Consider the following 24,751-nt stretch of genomic DNA (forward strand, 5'->3'; position numbering starts at 1 on the left):
ACTGTTAACTGATGGATTCACAGAATTCAATTTTATGGTGAAAGGCTGCAGCCTTTCTTCATGTTCTAGAGACCATCAAATTATTCATCCCCTCCTTTCACAGTGATCTCAGGGGGAGTGAGGTCTAAATCTTCACCCGCAGGTAAATACAAAACAGAACTTTCATTAGCAAATGAAGAATGCAAACCAGAAGCTTAATTTTGGTTTGTCCATGCAAATCACAAAGCAACAGCTCAGCCAGTCCCCAGGAACCCAATAAGACTAGAGTCAAATAAGCATTCTTTAAATGAAATCCTGGAAGTCATTTCCCTTTTTGCACATTAACTCTCCTAGAGAAAGTTCCCCAGCAATTAAAAGTGTTGAATTCATGCAGAGTGCCTGTTACACAGATGAAACCACACACAGAAAATTGGGAGACACATCGCAGCATCAAGTACTGTAATTAAGAAAATTGTCTTCATGCTTTTTTATGAATATGAATGACTGAATATATGACAGAGCAACACAGCCTCTTCGTTACCAAGAGAGCTGGATGCAGGAGAGGCACCTGGGTCTCCAGGAGATCCAAGAAGGGATGGAAGGAGGAATAGAGTCCGAAGCTAGAGCATCTCAGTAAAATGTAGAAGCCCAGATGCTTGCAAGTAGAAGATAAAAATGAGTGAACCTCGGGGCCAGCCTGGTGGTGCAGTGGTTAAGTGTGCACGTTCCGCTTCAGCGGCCCGGGTTTCACCAGTTCGGATACTGGGTATGGACATGGCACCACTTGGCACGCCATGCTGTGGTAAGCATCCCACATATAAAAAAAAAGTAGAGGAAGATGGGCACGGATGTTAGCTCAGGGCCAGTCTTCCTCAGCAAAAAAAGAGGAGAATTGGCAGCAGATGTTAGCTCAGGGCTAATCTTCCAAAAAAAAAAAAATGAGTGAACCTTGCAGCTCAGGTGCAGTCACTGAAACATTAGTCTGGGTCGGAAAGGGGAAGTAGAATGTCATGGCTAAATGCACTTAAGAAAAAAGTGGGATCTGTGCTCTGAAAGTGGGTTTTCCCTAAGTTTTCACATTCCAGGCCTCAGCACTGCTCTTCATCCTTCCCGTAACTCCTGCCCTACTCTGAACACTTTAAAGGCCTCGTGTGTTCACCTCTTTATGCTTCACCAGAGAACAGGGCTGGTGCAAGCTGTCAGTTCTAAAGAAGGCTGAGGAAGGAAGCAGAAGGGCACTGGGCTGGGCTCTTAGAAGCACCCCAGTGCCTGGTCGACAGAAACTGAGCAAGGCCTTGGTCAAGGGTCACCTTGGGGAAAGCAAGGAGGAGACAGACACAAAAGACTGAGGAAGTTAATGTGGGGGGCAAATGGAGTCCAACATGATGGGGCAAAGAAACAGTCAAGGAAGAGGAGTTAAGGTCCATTCTTTGGGGAGTACTTGCACTGAAAAGAAACAGCTATATGGTTCTCACTCATAATCTCATCGGTAGACTTAGTGCCACTTTCCAAAGCAGCCCCCAAATTCATTCTACAATGATCCCAGATTTCCCCGAGTTCAGTCTTTCAGTTTGAAAAAGCCTTTTATTTATTTATTTTTCATATTTGAAATTTTTTGTTGCAAAATACACATAACATAAAATTTATCATTTTAACCATTTTTCAGTGTACAATTTAGTGGCATGAAGAACATTCATAATGTTGTACAACCATCCCCACTATCCAATTCCAGAACTTTTTCATCCTGAGCAAACTCTGTACAAATCTAACTCCATTAAAACCTAACTCCTATTTCCTCCTCCCCGTCAGCCCCTGGTAACCTCCATTCTACTTTCTGTTTCTGTGAATTGGCCTTTTCCAGGAACTTCATGTAAGAAGAATGATACACAATTGTAAAAAGACCTTTTAAAATAGTACAGAAACATTAAACTTATGCATCTTGGGTTTATTGTAAGGAAATATTTATAATAGAGAAAAATTAGAAATAATCTAAAAATTCAACATTAGAAAATTAAGTAAATTATGGTATTCTTATAGATGGAATTCCATGGGACCATCAAAAAGATATAGATCAACATTGCGTAATGATCTGATTTTACATGCATATATATAATTTGAATATATATAAATTGTAGCAATCCTTTATCTTTATCATGCAAAGAATCACTTGAGCAGCCCCCTTGTTTGTTCCAGTGTGGGAAAAGCACGCTTGAGTTAGTGTAAAACCAAACCTTTCCAACTTGATCAGATCATGATCTCAGAAGAACTACCTAGGGACCCAGAGGACTTCTGGAAGACAAAGATCGCAGCCCCAACTCTGTTCCCTGAATGAGAATTTAGGGAGAGCTGCTGGGGCTTTCTAGAATTACTCCAATCAGGTTTCATGGGCAAGAAATCGCAATGGGGCACCCGAAATCCATTTATCTTGATGAAAAGGGTAGCTATCTAGGCTTCAGATCAAACCTTAACATCGGAACCTAAGAGTTTGTGTGGAAGGGCTGATTCTGACACTGCCTCTGGCTGATTTTGGAAATTCCTCTGAAACCAGCCCCTTGGGGCATAGTGGTTGTGCACTGAGAAACAGTGACTTAACTAAGAAAACACTAATCGTGGGAATCCGAGTGTGGAATTTGGATGAAGCAGAGTAAGGAAGACATGCACGCTCTCTGCTCTTTCAATTCAGAACTGGCTGGCTCCAGCACAGGCACCAATGGACCCAGTTCTGAGAGACTCCACGTCTACTGCTCAATGACTGCTTGATTCCAGTTGTGTAAAAAGTGCCCAGGATAGAGCCTGGTTTCCAGTAAGTACTCAATAAACAGCAGTCCCTTTCTAACTGGAAACTGATTATTGATAACAAATTTATGTGGAGCTCCTTTTCTCAGACATTAGCAGAGTAGAAGAGTTCTATTCACAATTTGGAACCTCGTCTGCTTTTCATTGTTCCATGTCACCTTCTACCACCATCTCCCTGGAAAATGAGTCATTTGTGTGCATTGTTTATAATTTATATCTAATTAATGTGGCATGACAATTATATAAATCACTAAATGAGTCAGGTTAACTTTAGGTTTTGTTTGAGTACAACACAATATTTTGTGTTCTCAGTCTTCATAATTAGCAGTCCCTATGACAAATCAGTTGGTATGGTTTCACTTGCAATAACAGAAGCCGTGACTCATCAGGCTTAAACAATAAGGAACTGTATTATTTCACATAGCAAGAAGTACAACAGCCAACTGCAGGGTGATTTGATTCCATGGCTCAAGCTATGACATCAGGGATACAGATGTTTTTGTCTTTCTCCTCTGCTGTCTAGAGTGTTTCCTTTATCCTAAAAGCCCTTCTTGTTTTGGTCACAAGATGGCTGCCAGCAGCAACTATAGCATCATGAGGTCTTGTTCACATCTAGAAGGAGAGAGAGAGAAAAAAAATTACTGCCCAAGGCTGGAATATAAGTCTTTCACTTTAGTCTGATTGAGCCAGCTAAAGTCAAAATCCCACTCCTGCATCAGTAACGGTTGCCAAGAGAATGCCATGCTCTGAGTCTTTTAGGCTGACTATTAGCCACCTTTGGTACTGGGATTTGTGCCAGTTTTCTCTTAGTCATGTAGATGGTGTGGTTCAAGGATGGATACCTGAGTAAAATCAGGATTTGGGTAGCAAGGAGGCAGGAGCCATGAATGTCAGGGAACTAGCCAGCAGGCCTTGGCTTAGTAGTCTTGTGGGGAGATTATTTCTCTGGGGAAATGGGTATAGGAAAGAGAGAAGCTGTGGACCAAGAATCAGCTGGGAGTAGCTTACACACAAAATTACAGGGGCACCTCTATATTTTGAACAACTTGAGAGAGCTACTTTCTAAAAGTCTAAAAATAATTCCATCATCAATATGCAAGTAATATGAAAAGGAAAAATGGTTATGGTCTGAGTTCACAGATTATTTAATTGATGCCGGTAGGGTTGGTCCAGAAGTCACACTCCTGCTAAATTCAAAATACCTCATTGTACTCACACCGAGATTTCATTCCTTAACTTTTCCTTCATTGTAGGTGAGCTCCTTATAATGAGGCTTTTAGATCATCTCCAGAAAATCAATTGCTGGTGACCCTACCCTGTCAGCCATTCAGACACAGCTGGACATGCCTGAACCTGAACCCACTATGGGTACGTAGCATAGGTCCCCCTCTGAGACCCCACTATGTCAGCAGCCTCCAGCATTAAAAGTAGAATTAACCCGGAACGATTGAAGAGTCTGCATATATCCAAGTCTAAGCTGTACTCTGCAGAGAGTTGAATAAATGATTGTTCAAGCTAAAATCCATTTCACTTAATGGAAGAATTGATATGAATTTTTTAAAGCATAGCCTGTTAGGCCCCAAAGGCTGTTTTTTAAATCAGACTTTGTGATCTAAGGCAATGATTTGAGATTATAAATCCATCAGATATCAGCTCCTGTAAATATGAGCTTCTGAGAGTTAGCTTGGATTACATTCTCCAATTCATAGACCCATGCCTATTGGAGTCAGTGAATGTATGAATAATGAAAGCTCATTTATTAAGTAATAATTTATTAATATAATTAATAATTTATTAATATAAGTAACAGTTTATTACAATGTGCCCTGCACTGTGCTGGGTCAAGGCCATCCCTATCCTCAATTGTGGATTGACATACGTATAGGCACAATGAAATATGCTTTTTAGCCTAGAGATCTTCAAAATGCTTTGGAATCACACCGACTAAGTGGTAAATTCTTCCTGAAGATATCAGAACAAGCTTTACAAAGACGGTAACATTTAAGAAAGGTCCTTAAAATAGGTAAAATCTTGAGATAGAGAAAAAAGCTGAAAAATGCATTTTCAGGAAAAGGGAATTTTATGGGCAAAAGCACAAAATATGAAAAAGCATGACAATGTCAAAGAATGCTAATGGGCAGAAAAATTGTTAAGATGATTTCAGGAAAGAAAAGGAAGAAAAGGAATGGATAGATGGCGTAGAAATCGATAAAGAACAGAATTGAGATTCTAAAGTCATAGGTTTGAATCCTTATTCCGTCACTCAATTATTAATCATCAGTAGATTACGAATGTTAACCTGCCTGAGTCACTTCCTGAGATGGTCCTTGACCATGCTGCAGCTCGTAGAGCCCCCACCCCAGGTCCACCAGACACCGATACTCATATCCAAATAACAGTCATTTTATAAAGGAGATTCAAGGATCATGCCATCCACTGAGCCACTGATTCATTTTCCTGATCCACTTGGAGACAATGACAATACAAATGGCTCCAAGAGGACTTTCAGAAAAGTTGCAAGAAACCTCTTTGGGCAGGCGGATTTTTGCTCCCCCTTTCATCACAGCATGTTGATAGCTGCCTACCCCATCACTACCCCATGCTAACCCTGCCCGCCCTGAAAAATTGACTAAATTCTTGATATAACCTTGTTCTTACGATGTGATTTGTTACTCAACTAATTTGACCTTACTTTTTTTCAGACCACTACAAGCATCCTTCTTCAGTACATTTCACTCCTTCCCCCGATTCCTGGTGTTTTGGTGAGTTTTGTAACCAATAAGAAACCATAAATGCCACTTGGCAGGGTAAGCTACTCAGATTTTTCATTCACTGAAGTCCTCTAATTTCCAGTTTCATCTGTAAAATGAAGACATTAATTCCTACCCTCCAAATTAGGAATTTGTATATTTTAATTTTTATGTCAGGAGCAAAAGGTAGGCTTGCATGGAATTTGACCCGCCTTGTCATCTCTGATTTGTTCCTGGGCCCCCAAACTGTAGTGAGTTTTGAGGTACCTTGGCTCATACTATTAAGCTTTCTCATGGAGCACTTTTCATATGTGACAAAACGAATGCTGAACTTTTTCTGTTCACAGCACCACATGGAATGAAACAGTGAAGTAATTGAATATTTTAGAGCAAGCTACAGTGACAAACAACGCTTCAAAAAGCTAACAAAGAATGCCGAACTTTCTCATGCCTATAATGATTTGAATACTTGGTTCCAGAGATCCCTAATGAAAAATTCATTTTACATTGATATATTGGAATTAAGTATGGCTTAATCTGCTTCTTCAATCTCATAACTCCCATCCCAGAGCAAATTTTTTGAGATTAAAATAAATTCTAGAGTAATAAGGTTTTTTCTTTTTCTAAAATTATTTTTATTTTTTTAAATTAACTAAAAACCACAATCTTATTGAAACATAAATAAAACAAAGAAGACTTATATAGAGTAAAAACCAAAAAGAAAAGGCTTGCTCCATGTTTCTTTATCTCTATCCAAACCCTAACGGTAACCACTATTAATGACTGGATATGTATTATCAGTCTTTTCTATGCATTCACAGAGAAAAAGAGAACAAATATATAGCTTGTTGGTTTTCTTAAAAAACGTTTTATTAACTATGAAATTCTCTAACCTGATTTTTTTTGTTTAAGATAACTTTATATCTTTAAAGTCTGTACTTATAGATATTCCTCTTGCCTCCTTGGGAATTAATTTTTAAAAATCCCGTTAGAGAAGATCCATACATTATGCAAATTGGAGAACACTGATCAATGACATACTATTCCATTGTGTGGCTGCACCATGATTTAATTACATTCTTCTAGCAATGACAGCTGAGCTGTTCCTAGCATTTTACTGTCAAAAACAATGCTTCAATGAGCATCACCATGAAGATATTTTTACACACATTTCCCAGCAATCTTATAGGATATATGCCTAAAAAAAGAATTACTGAGTCAAAGGGCATACGCACTATAAATTTTGGTGTATAATGCTAAATTGACCTCCAAAAAGACTATACGTATTCACACTTCAACCAACAATGCACGAGAGTAATGCTTCCTCCACACTTTCACCTACACTGAATATGTCAATCTTTTAAGGTTTTCCTAAACTGATGGGCAAAAAAAATCGCGTTATTTTAAATTGCAATTTCCTTATTACTAATAACGCTATGCGCTCTCTCTCTCTCTCTGGAGCTTTTATTATTTTTTCCTGCAAATTGCTTTTTCATGGTCTTTGTCCATTTTTTTTGGATTGATTGAGTTTTCTAACTGCCTTATAGGAGCTCTTTGTATATTTTTAATATTTATTCTTGTTATATTCATAGTAAATATTTTCTCCCATTTGATCATTTGTCTTTTCTTCCCTTTGGTCAATTATGCTTTATGGTATCTTTTATTGTACAAAAGTTTTTAATTCTTTAGTTGTAAAACTTGTTAATCTTTTCTATTATAATTTCTGTGTTTTCTGCCTTGCTTGAGAAAGTCTTGCCTATGTCAAGGCAGTCAAAATATTTCCCTGTGTTTTTCTCTAGTGCTATTTTTTTAATGTTGCATTTTGACATGTCCAGAATATGGTAAGAGAAATGAGATTTAATAATTTTTCCAACAGAAAGTCAGTTGTTGTAACATATTAATGAAATAATTTGTTATTTCTCTAGTGATTGGAAATGCTAACTTATCATATACACTATTCATACTCTTGGTTACATCTCCCCCTAGGTGAAGTCCTCTGATATCAGCCTTCAGAAAATCAGACAACTCTTCTCCTGCAGCTGTTTGGGAGACAATTCATTTGGGCTCACACCTTAATATTTAAAACTTCCCCAAATAATATATATGTATACACACACACATATATGGATGTATATATACAAGACGTGTGTGTGTGTGTGTGTGTGTGTGTGTATAGGATAGGTTAGGTTCTGGATTTTATATATATATAGAGAGAGAGAGAGGTATATATACAGGAGATATATATATATGCACACACACGTACAGGATTCTTGAGTCCTCATCTGAATTAACCTCTCTCTTTCTTGCCCCAAAACCATTTTATTTTAATTACCTTAGCTTTATACCTTGTTTTGAAATTTGGGGGTGCTATTTCCCTCTTGTTTTTCTTTTACTAAATTTCCTGTACATGTTCTCCTACAGAAAAATTTAGAATCCAGTTATCAAATTCCACAAAAACTTCTATTGTGATTTTAATTGACAAAGAATCAAATTATAAATTTGTTTGTGAACTTGTACAGTACTAAATCTCCCCATACAGAGATACAGTGTGTTTTTCCATTTATACCAGTCTCCCTTTCCGTCTTTCACTGAAGTAGTATAGTTTTCTTCAGATAGGATTTGAACACTTGTTATTTGTTATTTTCTAAGAACTTATAGATTTTTTTATATTAGTGTAGATGAGATTCTTTTCCATTGACTTCTTAAATTGGTTATTCTGGATGTATAGAAAATGACACCAATTTTGTATGTTGACTTTGAATCTAGACCACTAACATCTTTCATTATTATTTTTTGGCTTTTCCAATCTTACATTCAAATAAATACAGTTATATCTTCTGTGTTAGTGGTCTAACAGTCTTTGGATGTGTATGCACCTATGTGTTCTTCTTACCTGGTTTCGATGTCAGGGTTGTGCTCAAATCACGTTTTCACTTGTGTTTGCTTATAATATAAATTTTGATTTCTCTTGATTTCCTTTTCAACCCAAAATTTATTTAGAAAGGATTCAATTTCTAAGTGATTAGATTTTTGCTATAAAGATCTTTTTTAATTTGATCTCTTTATGATGAAATAACATACTCCTTCTTACATCTATGTTTTTAAATAATTTTTATATTTAGTGAACTAATATGTAATATCTTTTCTTAGTGAGACTTTCCATATCCGTGTATATGAAAAATGACTGCATATTCTCAGTTCATGGATACAAAGTTCTTTATGCGTTTATTAGATATAGTTTGCTAATTATTTAAATCTGCTATATTCTTTTTTATTCTTTATCAATCAATTTCCGAGAAAAATGTTAAATTTTTCTGCAACAACTGTAGGTGTGCCCATTTCTTCTTATATTTCTAATATTTGTGCCTTACATATTCCATAGCTATACATTTAGATGTATACAGACCATATCTACTTGTTTGATATAAAATCTCTTTGTCCTCTAAAATATGCAATATCTCTGTCTCATTTAATACTCTCATCCCAGAAAGATGCATTATAGTAATTCACAGAAATGTACTTTTCCTCTGTTAATATTGCCACACTCTCTTCTACTTTGTTCATATTTTCCTAGTACATTTTTTTTCATCTTATCATTTCTAGCCTTTCTGTGTCCTGATTTTCTTTCCTTTGCATAGGTCTCGTGTAAACAGGAAATAGCTGGATACTTTTGTGGGTTTTTGTTTGTTTTATTGTTATTTTATCCATATGTACTGTGATAGTATTTCCTAATCTGAAACCTAAGACATCTGCCATAACATATACATGGTATCCGATATGGGAGCAGAAGATATGAGAACAAAGACTGTGTTGGAAATATAGGGCATGTAATTATTGCACGTTTGTCACAGTTTTTGAGGATTTTACTCTAGTAACATATATGCCTCCATCATTTTTAGGGTGAGTTGATGCTACCAACTAGAGCATCACCCTTACCACGTACCTAGCCTTTAGCATATTCTTTAATGTACTCTTTTAGGTACATACTTTTATAACGTATCTATTCTTTTTATTTTTTAAAGATTTTATTTTTCTCCCCAAAGCCCCCCGGTACATAGTTGTATATTTTTAGTTATGGGTCCTTCTAGTTGTGGCATTTGGGACGCCACCTCAGCATGGCCTGATGAGCGGTGCCATGTCCGCGCCAAGGATTCGAACTGGCAAAACCCTGGGCCGCCGAAGCAGAGCGCGCAAACTTAACCACTCCGCCATGGGGCTGGCCCTGCATATCTATTCTTTAGCATATACATTTAGGACATCAGCAGCAGCATAAAGAAGCTCAGATGTGATTGTTTACTCTGCATAACCTCATTAAATTATCCCACAGGTGATAATTATGTGAATGAAAGATTTCTAAGCAAACACACAAATAAACAGAAGCCTTGGAACCAGTAAGCCAAGTAAATCACCTTAGGCAGACATGCTCACAGAAAAGGGCAAGAAAAAGTTCCTTTTAACTAATATCTTAATTTCTTAAAGTTTTTATATAAAAGTTTCCTTAATTATTTATCATTTAAAATGCTTATTTTCCTTTTCTAAAAAACTTAGTCCAGAACCAGAACACATATATCCATGGGAATCCATTTTCATTGGAATTCATTTCACTTCACCTCATTGCAGTTAGTTTTTATATATGTTGACCCTTCATTCTTTTCCATTCAGCAATTCTCCCCACCTTTGTGCCTTTTCTGGTGATTTACGCCAGAGTATTTTCCAGCTCTTCATGTGGTATGTCATGAATAAACCCCAAAGGCTCTAGTTCAATGGCTAGTGAAATGTTTCCAAATAGAAGAAAATTAGATAAAATGTGCTTCTGCAGAAGGAAAAAGAGTAAAGAGCTGCCAGTCAACTTATTATATATTGTTTCTTTTGTTTAGAGGGTATACATCTAAAATTATAAGGGCTTTTGACTCGTTTCTTGGACCAGACATGTCCCAACCTCAGAGAGGACATGGAAGAAGGATTGATCCAGGCTGTTGTAGCTCAGAGATACCAGCCATATTTTACAAGATGAATGGTGCATGGCCAGAGCTGTAACAGGTGAAACTGGGAAGGAGGCTATGTTTGTCTTAGCGTCACTTCTTCCCTGGACATCTGGAATTTTTTGATACATTTCTATACATACGTATTTGTACATGCGTATATAATATTCAATACCCAAAGAAGGAGAGGAGAAGGGAAGGTGGGACAAAGGAATGGAAAGACGAGTATGATTTAGAAGTATGAGTTTGGGTTATTTAGACATCAAGTTGGAATCAAATTTTTACAGTAATAAAAGAATATGTAGGTGTTGAAATGAATGTAGAAAGGAGCAAAGAAAAGTAAATTCTTAAAATTATAATATGAATAAGATAATTAGGGTGTGTTAAATAATCCTGTAGCCTCAAAACACTAATACACTTCAAAAAAGCATTAGGAAAGCAGAGTGGTGAAGTCAACGTGCCCCGTTCTAGAATCAGATAGGTCTGGGTTTAAACACTGAATCTGCCACTTAGTTTCCGTAAGCACAGGTCTGCATCCGAGGGTTTCCCTATGACTATGACTTCCATGATTCCAGCACTTTTTATACAATATTTCATTGAAACTTCAAAACAACCAGACTTAGGTTGTATTTTATCATCCCTAATTTACAGAGGAAAGCCCTGACATGCAGAGTTGTGCTTACTGAAAGTAAGTAGCATACTAGTGCTTAATTATTTGGTTTTTTTTTAAAGATTTTATTTTTTTCCTTTTTCTCCCCAAAGCCCCCCAGTACATAGTTGTATATTCTTCGTTGCGGGTCCTTCTAGTTGTGGCATGTGGGATGCTGCCTCAGCGTGGTTTGATGAGCAGTGCCGTGTCCACACCCAGGATTCGAACCACCGAAACACTGGGCCGCCTGCCCCAGAGCGCGCGAACTTAACCACTCGGCCACGGGGCCAGCCCCCTATTTGGTTTTTTTATGAACAATCAAATGTCAAACAAAAGGTTAATGAGCTTTTTTCTTCTAAGCTGGTTAACAAGTACACTAGATCCCTTCTGAAACACCATTCATCAGAACACAGAATTTGACAGTGGCGACCCACCGTCCAAGGACCACTGCAAGATGCATTGCCATCAATAACACTTTTTGTCCCTGTCCTGCCTTCCACCATATTTATGAGGAGACTGTATTAGAGTTGGCCTGGAGTTTGTCAAGCTAGAAAGGAAAACATTTAGAACTACTCTGTAATGAGCACATCAAATACTCACGTATTCTTTACATCAGATCTAGGAGGGAGATATCATGTCCCCAATGTTACATGGGAGGCAACTCCATTTGGTTGAAGGGAAGTAACTCCAAATTCCCACAGCTTATCAGTAGCAGAAACAGGATTCAATTTAGGCCCAACTGCAAAGCCTACTATCTTTTCATCACATAATAATGCCACTAAGAGTCAGTTTAAGACAGGTGGTCTTCCAATTTTCAATGTAACTACAGTTCAGAAAAACAAATACATGTGTGTGCCAGGTTTAGGGAACAGGGTTTTGGGTGACATGTAATCAAATGAGAAAGACATTCAGAATTCCATTCTAATTGTTTCTGTCAGGAGAACTTAAAAGATCAGTACTCATAATAGAACAAAAACAATAAAATTGGCATGATGCAACAGAACACTGGTTTAGTAACCATGAGATCTGAATCTAATTCTCTTTTTATTTTAGTCTTAGAAACTATTTGTGAAACTGCCTTTGACACAGGTTCAAATTCTGTTTTTCAGCGAATGTTTTTGCTCCCCGTAGTCCACTCTTAGATGCAGTATATGTTCTTTCCAAATGGCTTATTACTCAAAACTTAGAGAAAGCCTTTTGGGAAGTCAGCTTCTTTTCTCTCTCTTGTTGAGCTTCAGAAAATTCAATACACATTTTATGTGGAAAGTTTGGGGGTTTTTTTCCAGTTTTTTCAATAGGCTGACAGATCAGAATGATATGTTGCATTCTGTCCACGTTCATGCACAATACATCCACTGGTCATTCCTCAACATTCATCTTCTGAGGCAGTGTTTATAAAATATCTACCTGACCCCCACCACCCTGAAATAAGTCTTAATCTTTGACTTACATTAAAATAGCTAAAACTCACACCATAAATTCTCCAATATTGAAAATTAAGACTATTTCCATTAGAGACATCTCCATAGAGGTTCCCTAGTTCTCTTTCCAGAATGCATAATCTTTGATATTTTTGTATCAGAAATCCTGTTGACTAGGAATATTGTAGATATGCAAAGCCTAGACTAGAGTAATGGCCATAGGATTAGAAAGAGTCCTATATGTTTCATGGATATACATGGGATGCAATCCATGAGGATTGATACATGATTTGATGCACAGGATGAAGAAGAGAAAAAAGTCAGGGTTGACTCCCAGGTTTATGGTTGGGCTAGAGGATGGGATGGTTCATTTTGAACATTCATTCAACAAATATGTATTGAACACAGGCTATAGACCCACGCTGTTTTGGGTGCTGAGGAGAAATTGGTGAACAAAACAATATATACAGTCTCTGCCTTGCTGTGGCTTCCAATCTATTAACACACTGAGACATTCAAGTGGAAATGTCGGACAGCTGTCCTTAGCATTCTGGAGAGAGATCTCTGCTAAGAGGTGTCATTTGAAAGATCCCTGCACATATGTTTCTGAAACGGTACTTGAGACCAACGTAGGCTTAATAATCACTGATCCAGGCACTGGAAACGTAGTCAGGGAAAAGACAAGGCCTCTGCTATAGTGGAGATTGCATTTTAGTGGGAGAAGACAGACAGTAAACCAAGGATTCCCATGATGTGTGTGGATATAAATGCTATGAAGAAATATAAAGCAGGGTAAGGGGAGAGAGAGAGGGAGAGGTGAGTAGAGATGGTGTTTAAATAGGGAGAGGCAGCTTGCTTCTCCCATAAGGAAGAGAGGGAGGGGTCATGCCGACCTCTGGAGAAAAAGCCTTGCAGACCCAGGAAATGGCATTTAATACTGAAGTGCTAGGTGTGTCCTAGGAACAGCCAGGAGGCCAAGGCAGTCAAAGGTCAGTGAGCAGCAGGAGACTGGGATGCAGAACCCAATGGGGTGTGGTTCCCATGGAGCCTTGTGGGCCTTGGAAAAAACTTTGAACTTTCTTCCTAGTGAGTTGAGAGACTACTGGAGATTTCTGAGAAGAGGGGTGACAGGATCTGACTTACATAACGAAGACTAGCTACTGGGTGAAGAAGAGACTTCATACCTTGTTAATCCAAATTATTTACACTGGGTAACTCACTCTAAGTAATTATTAAATAATTAAATGCTTTCTACCTCTGTCCCTTCCTCTTCCTACTCTGCCTTCATAGAGTCACTCCCAACATGGAGTTGGCCTGCAAGAGCTGCCTTTGTAGTTAAGGGGACTGTTTTGTTTCAGAATCTAACAGAGGACAGGATGGTGCACGGAGAGGAAGTAAGCAGGTTCTAGACTGATGTAGGCTTTTGGGAATTAGAGTAAAGGAGACCTTTGCACTTCCTTCTACATCATGCAGGCAGTTCTCTACAGGTAGCGATTCAAGGTAGAAGTCTCTTTCGGAAACAGGCATTCACTTCTTCAGGGACAGTATCAGGTCCCTCAGGAACCTGAAGGCAGCAGTGAGTACGGTTGCATTGCAGAGACAATAATGAAGAAAAACTCCCCATGTTCAGTTGGGGAATGAAGGAAGGCTTATGTGGCTGCCTTTCGGGGGAGCTCACGTCTAACTGAGGTGTGCAAGGGGAATTCCACACATCTGAGCTAAATGCAGAGAGCCTAAAAGTGAGAGTCAATGGAAAAAAGAAGCCACACTGTGTTTTGCACCAAATTTGCTCAGGGCCATGGAGCTAGAAGCCTTGAGGTTGCTTTTAGCACTGAGAAATTTCTACTATCAAAGAGTCTACTTGGGCCTACATGGTTGAAGGTATGTTTGTGAGTGCTTTTTTAACCAAACATCAACATTATCGTTTGGTTACAGATACAGTTCAATCAGAATCAAATAGGGCTTTTTTTTTTTAACTGCTTTTGCACTTTCTCAAAACCTTAAAGCATGTAGCCCTTGAGAGTTCTACAAGAATCCCTCTCCCTTACAGCAGGAGCTCCATGTTTTCAACCCTGCTACATGTTAGAATCACCCTGGGAAATTTTTTTTAATGTGATGCCTCATCAAAAGAAAGAGAAGACAAGCCACAGACTTGGAGAAAATATTTGTAAATGACATATCTGATAAAGAATTGTTATCCAAAATATACAAAGAACACTTAAAATCCAACAATAAGAAAATGAACAACCTGATTAAAAAATAGGCAGAAGACGTGAACAGACACCTCACCAAAAAAGACATACTGATAGCAAATAAGCATATGAAAAAATGCCCCACATCATATGTCATCAGGTAAATGCAAATTAAAACAATGAGATACTGCTGCACACCTATCAGAATGGCCAAAACTCAGAACACTAACAATGCCAAATTCTGGCATGGTTGTAGAGAAACAGGAACTCTCATTTATTGATGGTGGAAATGAAAACTGGTACAGCCACTTTAGAAGACAATCTGGCTGTTTCTTTCAAAGCTAAACATACTCTTACCATATGACCTAGCAATTGTGCTCTTTGATATTTACCTAAATGAACTGAAAACTTACATCTACACAAAAGCCTACACACAGATGTTTATAGCAGCTTTATTCATAATTGCCAAAACTTGGAAGCAAAGATGTCTTTTAATAGGTGAATGGATTAATAAACTGTGATACATCCAGACAATGGAATATGTTATTCAGGGCTAAAAAGAAAAGAGCTATCAGGCTATTAAATGACATGGAGGAATCTTCAATATATGTTACTAAATGAAATAAGCCAATCTGAAAAGGCTACACACTGTGTGAGTCCAAATATATGACATTTGGAAAAGGCAAAACTATGGAGATAATAAAAAGATCAGGGATTTCCAGGGGTTGGTGGGGAGAGAGATATGGATAGGCAGAGCACAGAGGAATTCTTAGGGCAGAGAAATATAGGAGTCTACAATTTTGGAGACATGTCATTGTACACTGGTCCAAATCATAGAATGTACAACCCCAAAAGTGAAGTGTAATGTAAACTATGGACTTTTAGCGATAATGTTGCGTCAATGTAGGTATGTCAATTGTAACAAAGGTACCACTCTATTCTGGGATGTTGACAGTGGGGGAAGCTGTTTTTTGGGGGAGCAGGAAATATATGGGAGCTGTCTGTACTTTCTGCTCAATTTTGCTGTGAACCTGAAAATGCTCTAAAAAAATGTTTATTTAAAAGGGAAAAAAAATGGTGCCCCAGACTCCATGCCCAAAGATTCCATTTTAACTGGTCAAGGGTGGGCCAGGGCTTCAGTGTGAATTTCTTTAAGCTCACCAAGCGATCCTGAAGTGCTGCCAGGTTAGGAACCGCCATGCCAAGTAAACATGTCAACCAGGTGTCAGGCCTATAAATAATTTCTGGCTTTTGGCTTTCTTGCTGAATTCTAATTAAACTAGCATTTGCGTAGTTCTTTGTAATTCTCCACAAAAAGGCACTCATAACTATTTCCCCCTGTGGAATTAGTAAAATGCCAAGTAATCCCTCAAATGAAGGAAAATAGGAAATTAAAATTTCAAGGTGAAAAATTAAGGTGGTAAGTTTATGGCTTATTTATGCCTTAAAACAACATTTATATTTTGCCCTCAACCTCCTCTTAAGCTTAAAATTTATCTATGTACATCATAGCAGTATTTGAGGCTCTAAACAAAGTGAATTGTAGCATCAATTCTATCATTTTAATATCAAAAATGAAAGGCATCGGGCTAAACAAAAAAAAATAATGATCAATAATGATCAAGGAACAAATATAAGTACATCAATTGAGGACGGAGAGATTTAATTGGCCAGGGTAGTAACTGAGAGGAGAGAAGTGACAGATGGCCTGTTTTGATGTGTACAGGGCATGAGGACTGAAGATATTTTTTCTCCTCCAATTAGCCCTGTCTTCCTTAAAAGAGGGGGGTCTGAGAAACTGAGTCAGATGCTGCTTTGGGAAACTCTTCAGTAATTTGACAGCTTGTCAGGATGAGTAAATTATTGACAACTTGCCCCTGTGCTGTCATGTGGCTTGCCTCAAGCCTCTATGCTTCTTCCCCTTCTGACTAAATGCCTTCTATACTTCTGTACTCTAAAGAATAGCTAAATATGGGCTTTGAAATAAGTACCTTGATGTTCCTGTGATACGAGTCTGTTAGGTAATCAAAAGATCCCATTACTAGTCAAACCAAAACAACCTGTAGGAAGCATAATGTTAATAATAGCGAACATTTACTGAACACTTATGTGTCAGGCTTTCTGTTAAGCATTTACTATGAATGATCTCATTTAACTCTCACACAACCATAAGATGTAGGTGTTATTTTAAGCCCCACTTTATAGATTAAGCAGAGTAAGTGTCCTACGTTCTGACTCCAGGGCCAGTCATCATGCAGTCATATTGGTGGACTTCCCAGTATGTGCAGCCTAGTTCTAGACATGATTCAAAGTTGGAGAATATACCTTAATTCTCTTGCGACTGGAATTCATACCTAAAAACAAGGTTTCCCCACCAAGGTTATATAGGCCACCGAGGCAAAAAAGTCCCCTGGACTGCTAGCAGCCAACCAGAAAACCAAGGCCCTGGTTCTCACCTTGACTGTCTATAAGACTCACATGTATGGAACTTTAAAAGATAGCAAGAATCTCTGGTCCTGGCCTCAGAGATTCCGACTTAATTGATACAGCTTGGGCCTCAGGCATTGGGATTTTTAAATGTTCCCCAGGCAGGACCAGCTATGTAATTTGCAGGGCGCATTTCAAAATGAAGATGTAAGACTGTTGTTTAAAAACTAAAAATATTCAGATGGCAACAGCAGAGCATGAAAGCAAGTGCGAAGCCCTTCCTTGGAAAAGGTCGCATTTGACTGCACAGATCACAGACCCATGAAGCTGGCTCTGCCCCACAGGATGCTAATATGCTGAAAACTTTGAGAGCCATTGGACCAAGGTATTCCCCTGGCCAGACCCCACTCCTGTAGCTTGAGTGGCTTTTCATCATTATCACTGTCATCACACATATTAAGCTCTTTGCAAGCAATATGTAATCCTCAAAATCACATTATGAAGGAAAAATTGCGATTACATCCCCATTTTTCAGATGAGCAAACTAAGACTTTGCTAAATTAAGCACTGTGCTTGAGGTCCCTGAGGCATCGTCAGAGGTCCCCGCTGGATTAAGCCCCAACCGTGCAGATTCTAGATCTCACACTTTTAATCATCACCCTACACGGCAGGTTCTTGAGTAAGTAATTTCTTTATAATTATCTGTGTGACCCCAGTCCTAAACAAAGATACTATGAATGGAAATAGATTCATGTACAAAAATTCATATAATTTAATTTATTTCCATTGTATATCTCAATTTATCTTTGTTTACTGTTTTTTGGTTTTTGTTTTCTTATGTTTTTATTTTCTTCTTGTATTATGTATACACCGGCTGGAGTATACCTAGAAAGCAATATAACTTGTATAAAATTTCACTTATAATGCTTAGAAAGAGATTCAGAAGCCCCTAAACCTATTTCTTCCCTAGGTTCTCTCCTTCAAAACTCTCTCTGAGATGGACGATGTGTACAGAGTGCGCACGGCCTCTCTGTGACTGAAGGAGAAGATCGCTTCTTAACCTTGACTTAGGAATCTTAAATAGTTTTGTTCACTGACTTGGTGCACCCCACTCCAAAAATTAAAGGAAGATCATAGGAATAAGCACATATTCATCACAGGGAACAATACATTTAATTTAGTCCTTAGGGAGACTTTTGAGTCTTTTGAGTTATCATTCTATACTAAACGCTTAAACATATTTGTTGAGCGGGAGCTCAGTTCACACAGTTCTCTCAGATAAAGAGATGATATACTTTCCTCCCCACTCTCCCATCCCAGGCTGTGAGTGTCACCACTATATCTGAGTAGAGCCTTTATCTCATGGTCTTATAATCATTTGTTACATGAAGGCCTTACCTTAGGTCTAAGAATTCCAGAAGAGCACACACTGAGTCCCATTCATTTTTGTATCTCTATCTTTTGACACAGCATCTGGCACATACTTAGCTTTCAATGTTTATTAAGTGAATGAATTCAAGCATGAATGAATAAATATCTTTCTTTCAAAAAGAGCAAATTGTGATATTCATACATTCAGCTACAATATGAAAATCCTTCAAAGACTTTATTCTTTCCCCCCTTTTAATGACTTAACTCCTGCAGCTACTTTCTGTAACTTTTGACAGCATTTCACTTATCCTCATTTATGTTCCTGCGTGGGCTCTAAATGACTCATTTTTCCAGTCATCGTTTGTTCTTTATGGGAATTCTTCAAAAGGTTTGCTTGCACAGCTTCAGAGAGTTGTCTTGGGAACTACTATTTATCTTAGCTTTGGGAAGAATTTTGATTCCTAAAAAAAGTTTGTGGCATTGGGAAGTACAAATTCATTACTATCCAAGCCCCCGACTGTGACAGAGGACTAGAATTATTAGGCTAGTTTTAGCACCCCTTTCTAATTTTCATCCTCCCCTAGTTATGTTCTTTCCTATTTTCTAGTTCTTATACTTGCTATTATAATTTCAAAGTATTGACTATCACACAAGACAGAAATTTGAGTACACATTCATAATCAATCACATAGTATTTTCATTTTATGTTGATTATCCATAAACTTATTCTGTCCTACATTTTTGCAAAGAGATTTGCATAGAAAGATAATGTCTAGAATTAGTCTTCTGCTTTTGTCAGTATTTTTGAATCTGTGAGTATTATCTAACTGGAGTCATATACCCCAGACTTCGTCTTTCCACCTAGTGGTCATTGATACATAAAACTCTGACTTATGGATAAGACTTTTGTCCCCAGGGCAGCTTCCATGGCTGTTTTGTTCATCCATTTCAGCATTCTCTCTTATTTTCTGGCCCTTCAAGATTTTACATACTTTTCTGTGAGCTTAACGCATCATTTTAGAAGTGTTTTGCTGTGGTGAAGAGAGCTCTAATAGCACCTTAGCCCACAATACTGCGAAAAGGAGAAGTCCTCATTCTGTGGTTTTAGGTATGACCAGGATCCTAGTTTTAACTCCTCCCTCCCACCCTCCACCTTCCCTTGGTTTTGGACAACTTCTATTCATCCTTTAAAACCCAGTTTAGAAATAACTTCATATTGAAGCCTTCCTATGTAAAGAAGAAAGTTCTTCCTGTATGCTATTTCTATAACTGCAAGTTCCCTTTCGCATTTATCATATCATATTGTAATCTGTTTCTTTTCGTTCCTGTTTTTCTCACTAAAGTTTAAGTTCCTTGAGGGCAGAGACCAAATCATTCCCATCATTTTTTCCCAGTTTCCTAGTACAGTGTCTAACAGAAAATAAAGAAAAGGCATTATTACAGAAAGGATTTAAGTCTTGTTGCTTTCTTAATGTACATTGAGACTCCCCTGATTGGTTCTTCCACTGCTGACTGGTAAACTTATACGAGGCAGACAATGTAAGGGTCTTCACTGTGACTGTCGTCCAAGGCAGGACAGAGCAGCTCTTTATGTACTTGATCAACCCCACTCCAGTGCCTGGAATATCGAAGATGGGACAAGAACAACGAGCAGAGTCAAGAACAGTGCTTAGACCTCCCTTTTACATAGACACACACCCATGACAATATAACATCTTTGAAGCTGCTTTTCCAAGTGACTGTAGGAAAACTATTTGCTGCTGACACAAAGGCAGCGCTTCTTTTCTTTGAGACACAAACTCCTTCTCCTAAGTAAGATCTATTGAGATAAAAAATCATAGAGTTACTCCTGATTCCTGATAGCATCCAATCAAGAGCAAAATCCTGCTTCTTTAAACCCTCCCCAAATTTTCTAATAAATTTACCTAATACCCTTTTACCGAGACACCCCTTAAAGCGTGCCCTCCCTCATGTCAATAAGTCATAAATCCAGTTCGATGAACTCCAGGTGTGTTCCTGGTGTTTGGCTGGAGAGCATTGGTGGGGATGCCTTTTGAGTTAATGGTCAACAAGGATAGATACTCATTTTACCCCACATCTGACATGTCCACATGCATTGGAGAGAAAGCAAGAGGAAGCAAGAGATTAGAAAGCAGGCAAGTGGGAAGGAGGGATGGAAGAAAGGAAGGAGAGAAGAGATTTATTGCCCTCAAAAATATGCTGAAAGAGAGGATGGCTTCCATCTTATGCTTTTACATATCCATCCCCACCCTTAACCCCAGGCCGCACTGAAGGGTACTCTGAGGCTTGAGCCAGGCCCTAGGTCCCCTGTCAGTTCATAAAAGAGCTCCAGTGAGTCAGTGATCTGTACCCTCAAACAGATAGCAAATTATCTGGAAACCCAATCTTCTATAGTACTATGGCACTTAAGTAAGTCTTAACAAAGGATTATAGTCAATTTTTTAGTGTTTGCCATGTGTGTGTGTGTGTGCATGCTCAAGCATGCTCAGGCCAAAGCTTCGAGAACTATGTTGTTTATTTCCTATCAGCTTTGCCTTAGGAAATTCCTTTAGCAAGTGTTTCCAAAGATTTTCTGTGTCTCAGGCGATGGGCTAGGTTCTGGGAAAATAGCAAGGAATATGACAGACATGGTCCTTGTGCGGAAAAGAGCTAGCATAGTAAGTTTGACATGCCATCCTTAGAAGGGCCTGCTTGCAGAGCTGGGCCTTGCCTGGCGTCTGGGAACTTGGCACTCGGAGTGTCCCCAGTTAACAGTTAACTGATAAGGTCTAGATTTGGCCAGACAGTGCTGTACACGTGCTTTCCTTCTGGGAGTCTAGAATTTTGTTATGTACTCTGCAGAGGATGCCTATGGGACCAACGGTCCGTAAACGTCCTGGGCACTGTGTCTCTAATGGGCTTCCCTGGGTAGAAACATCGCATGCAGTTTCCTGCATTTTCATTGCTGAGGGAAGAGCACATTCTGTGTGACCCCTGATGGCATAGAAAGAACATAAGAAAGCCTGCACACGGATTCCCACAAACTCTGCCTGTCTTTTTCCCTTCTGATCTAGCTGTGTATCCTTATTACACAGTTGTAATGTATCTTATTCACGAGGACATCTATATGAAGACTCTCGTGAGCATTCCTAGAGAATCTTCAAAAGTGGGGGAGTCCTGAGGACTCGACATAGTCCCTCACGAAATTTATAATCTACTAGAGAAGACAGGTAGGTAAAAAGGCCCTTACGTTACAGAATGAGATTTCTGTGAAAGGAGAACTTCAGGGCACCGTGGAGCACAGGGGAGGCACACTTCACCTGTCCTTTTATGGTTAGGAAAATCTGCCTGGAGAAGTGAAGCGCACACCAAATCCTGAGCGAAGGTGCTGGCCAGATGGATGTCATTCATCTTAAGATTCTGTTACATTCCCAAATGCGATGTCATATAATAGCCCTCAAGATATCTCTTTAAACCATAATTGTCAAGACACGATAGCTTTAAAGGTGATAGAGTTACACCCTCTCACAATAACAGCATCTTATCTGGTGCAAATAATTCTCCACAGCAGCAGAAAGTCACCAAATTATTGTCTCCCATTGGTTTAGAACCTAGGTTTGGTTTGTCCATAGCCACTGCATTTGAATTCCCAATCCTGGGATTTCACTCTTTGCTCTCTGACACACACTGTCCACACTCTCTGACCCCCACTCTCTCTTGGCTTAATTTTATCTTCACAGATAAGAATTAGTGTCCAGCTCGTGGCTCCCTGTATTCCAGTCTTAGAATAGCCTTATTTTACTACTGCCTTCCTGGTGTTTTAGACTAATAAGAGGGGCCAGCCCTGTGGCCGAGTGGTAAGGTTCACGGGCTCCGCTTCAGCATCCCAGGGTTTCGCCAGTTCGAATCCTGGGAGCGGACGTGGCACCGCTCATCAAGCCATGCGGAGGCGGCATCCCACATGCCACAACTAGAAGGACCCACAACTAAAAATATACAACTATGTACCAGGGGGCTTTGGGGAGAAAACGGAAAAAAAAATAAAATCTTTAAACTGATAAGAACCTTGCCCCATTATATAGCTGAGATTGAATCCTATTAAATGATTCATGCCATATACATCAAGTCATGTGCATATTTTAGAATACACCTAGCCATATTACCCTACTTTTCATTTATGTGCATCAGAATCACTAAAAAGCTAAAACACAGATTTCTGGGCCCTACTTCCAAAATTTAAATTTTGTGTATCTATTTTGATAATTATCTGAAAAAAATTACTATCAACTTATCCTAAAACATCCAGATGACCAACTTATTGCTGACTTGCTAGATAATTTCATTTGCACTTACGATTATAATGATGTGACACCAAGCAGTAGCACTCGAATTGTCACTGAGAAGAATGGCTAATGGGATAAGAATAGAGGGAGATAAATACGTAAGTGACATATTCTTAGTGAAGACCAAATGAGATTGTACATGCTATTGGAATAGAGATTTAGTAGTAATTTGAATAGAGAAACATGCTAAAGAAAAAGGACTGGTACAATTGAACCGTTCCAGGCCACAAGAAAGCATACACACGTCTAATTCAAAAGAACTCATGTAATAGCAGCTGGAACCATATCTCTTCATGAATGGTACTTTAGTTTAAGGAAAACATCAGCTGTCACATCAACTGATTATTATTATGAACTGCATTGGAGTGAGGTATTGTTTGAATCCAAATAAAAGAGTGAATATAGCCCTTTTCATTGAGATGTTTTGGCATGACTTAGAAACAGACAAAGCCCATAATCTTTCAGTCTTTTTAGTCTTATCATAATCTTACCATCAACCTCATAGATAAACTAGAGGTCAGCCTTTGTGGAACAAAGGTAGGTCTAAGCCACTAATTATGGAAACAAGAAGCTCACTGTTTCTACTTTAAATTCAAATGCAGGGAAATTTAATTTTTAAAATTATCTCTGTGAAGTGACAAAAGCTAAGGAAGAGATTGGATTTTAAAGAAAGAAAGAAAATGCACACTGCAAATAGATGTGGATGGAAAATAGGAGAGAAATGGAGAAGAGTGACAAAATGACAAAAAAAGAGGACAATGAAACAGATAAAGTCAGCGGAAATAAGTCTGGGTATAAATAATACATTTCTGGAAAGGTCAAAAACATATTATGCCTTATATTCAATGAGAATATAAAATCTAATTATTATGACAAGGTTTGTACAGGAAACCCATAAATCTTTTCCTTCCTGCTATGCTAGAATCATTCATCAAAGTTAACTACATATAAGCTTTATTCAAACAAGCTTAAAAACCAACAATGTCATACAGAGTAAACAAATGACCTTATTTTAAAGGCACAGATATATTTAGGCAACTTAATAATTCACAAACGTTATTGAATCCTTACTATGTTCTAGCAACAGTGCTGGGCATCAGACGTACAATGGTAAATAAAATATATATAATCCCCATTTTAATGGAGTTCACAGTATTGAGGGGCCTACAGGCAACAAGTAACCAAGAAGTTATAATATATCAGAAATCATTTGGATGGGAGAAACACAAGGAAATATGAAAATATTAATGGAGACACCTGTCCAGATTTAGAGGGTCAGAAATGCTTACCTTAGGAAGTTGGGAAGGAGAGGATTAGCAGCAGGTCTGGAATCTATTTTCTTCCTCTGGGGGATGCCTAGGAACAGATGCCACAGTCAAATCCCTTTGTAAACATGAGACCTAATGGTATTTTCCAGGCAAGAGTCGGGGAGTCCTTTCTATGAGATGGTCTAACTATGATCTACCTAATTCGCTTATTATAACCAAACTTGAAATTATAGCTCATCAGAAAATGTCATGTAAGCTGTGTAATTAACAGGGTGTATAAAGGAGATGCTCCATAACGGAAATGGTTCCCTTTGTGAAGATTATTCAAGCACCGTTTAGAACCTCATATGTTCTAATATGCATCCTAATATGGCAAGAACAGACTTGGATTACTTTGTTGATGGGCTCAGACTTTTTCGTGATTCATTTGAGTGTTCCAATTGTCTGTGTGCTCTGAATTTGACAATTCAACCTTCAGTGTTATCTCAGAAATGACAAGCTGTGACTCAAGAGGTAAGTAGGAGTTAGCCAGATAAAATCATGGAGTGAGGTAGAAGTGACAGAAAACTGGGT

General features: G+C 38.5%; 1 long non-coding RNA gene across 1 annotated transcript; it reads right to left on the reverse strand.

Annotated features, from left to right (window-relative positions):
• Positions 1–1,566: 1,566 nt before the first annotated feature.
• On the reverse strand, positions 1,567–24,528 carry LOC139085330 (uncharacterized). The gene is made up of 3 exons (XR_011543613.1): positions 24,200–24,528; positions 22,921–22,976; positions 1,567–3,387 (listed from the first exon to the last, which is right to left on the reverse strand). It is a non-coding gene; the product is annotated as an uncharacterized lncRNA (long non-coding RNA).
• Between the last annotated feature and the right edge of the window lie 223 nt (positions 24,529–24,751).

Source organism: Equus przewalskii, chromosome 8 (assembly GCF_037783145.1).
Source record: "Equus przewalskii isolate Varuska chromosome 8, EquPr2, whole genome shotgun sequence".
Classification (NCBI taxonomy): domain Eukaryota; kingdom Metazoa; phylum Chordata; class Mammalia; order Perissodactyla; family Equidae; genus Equus; species Equus przewalskii.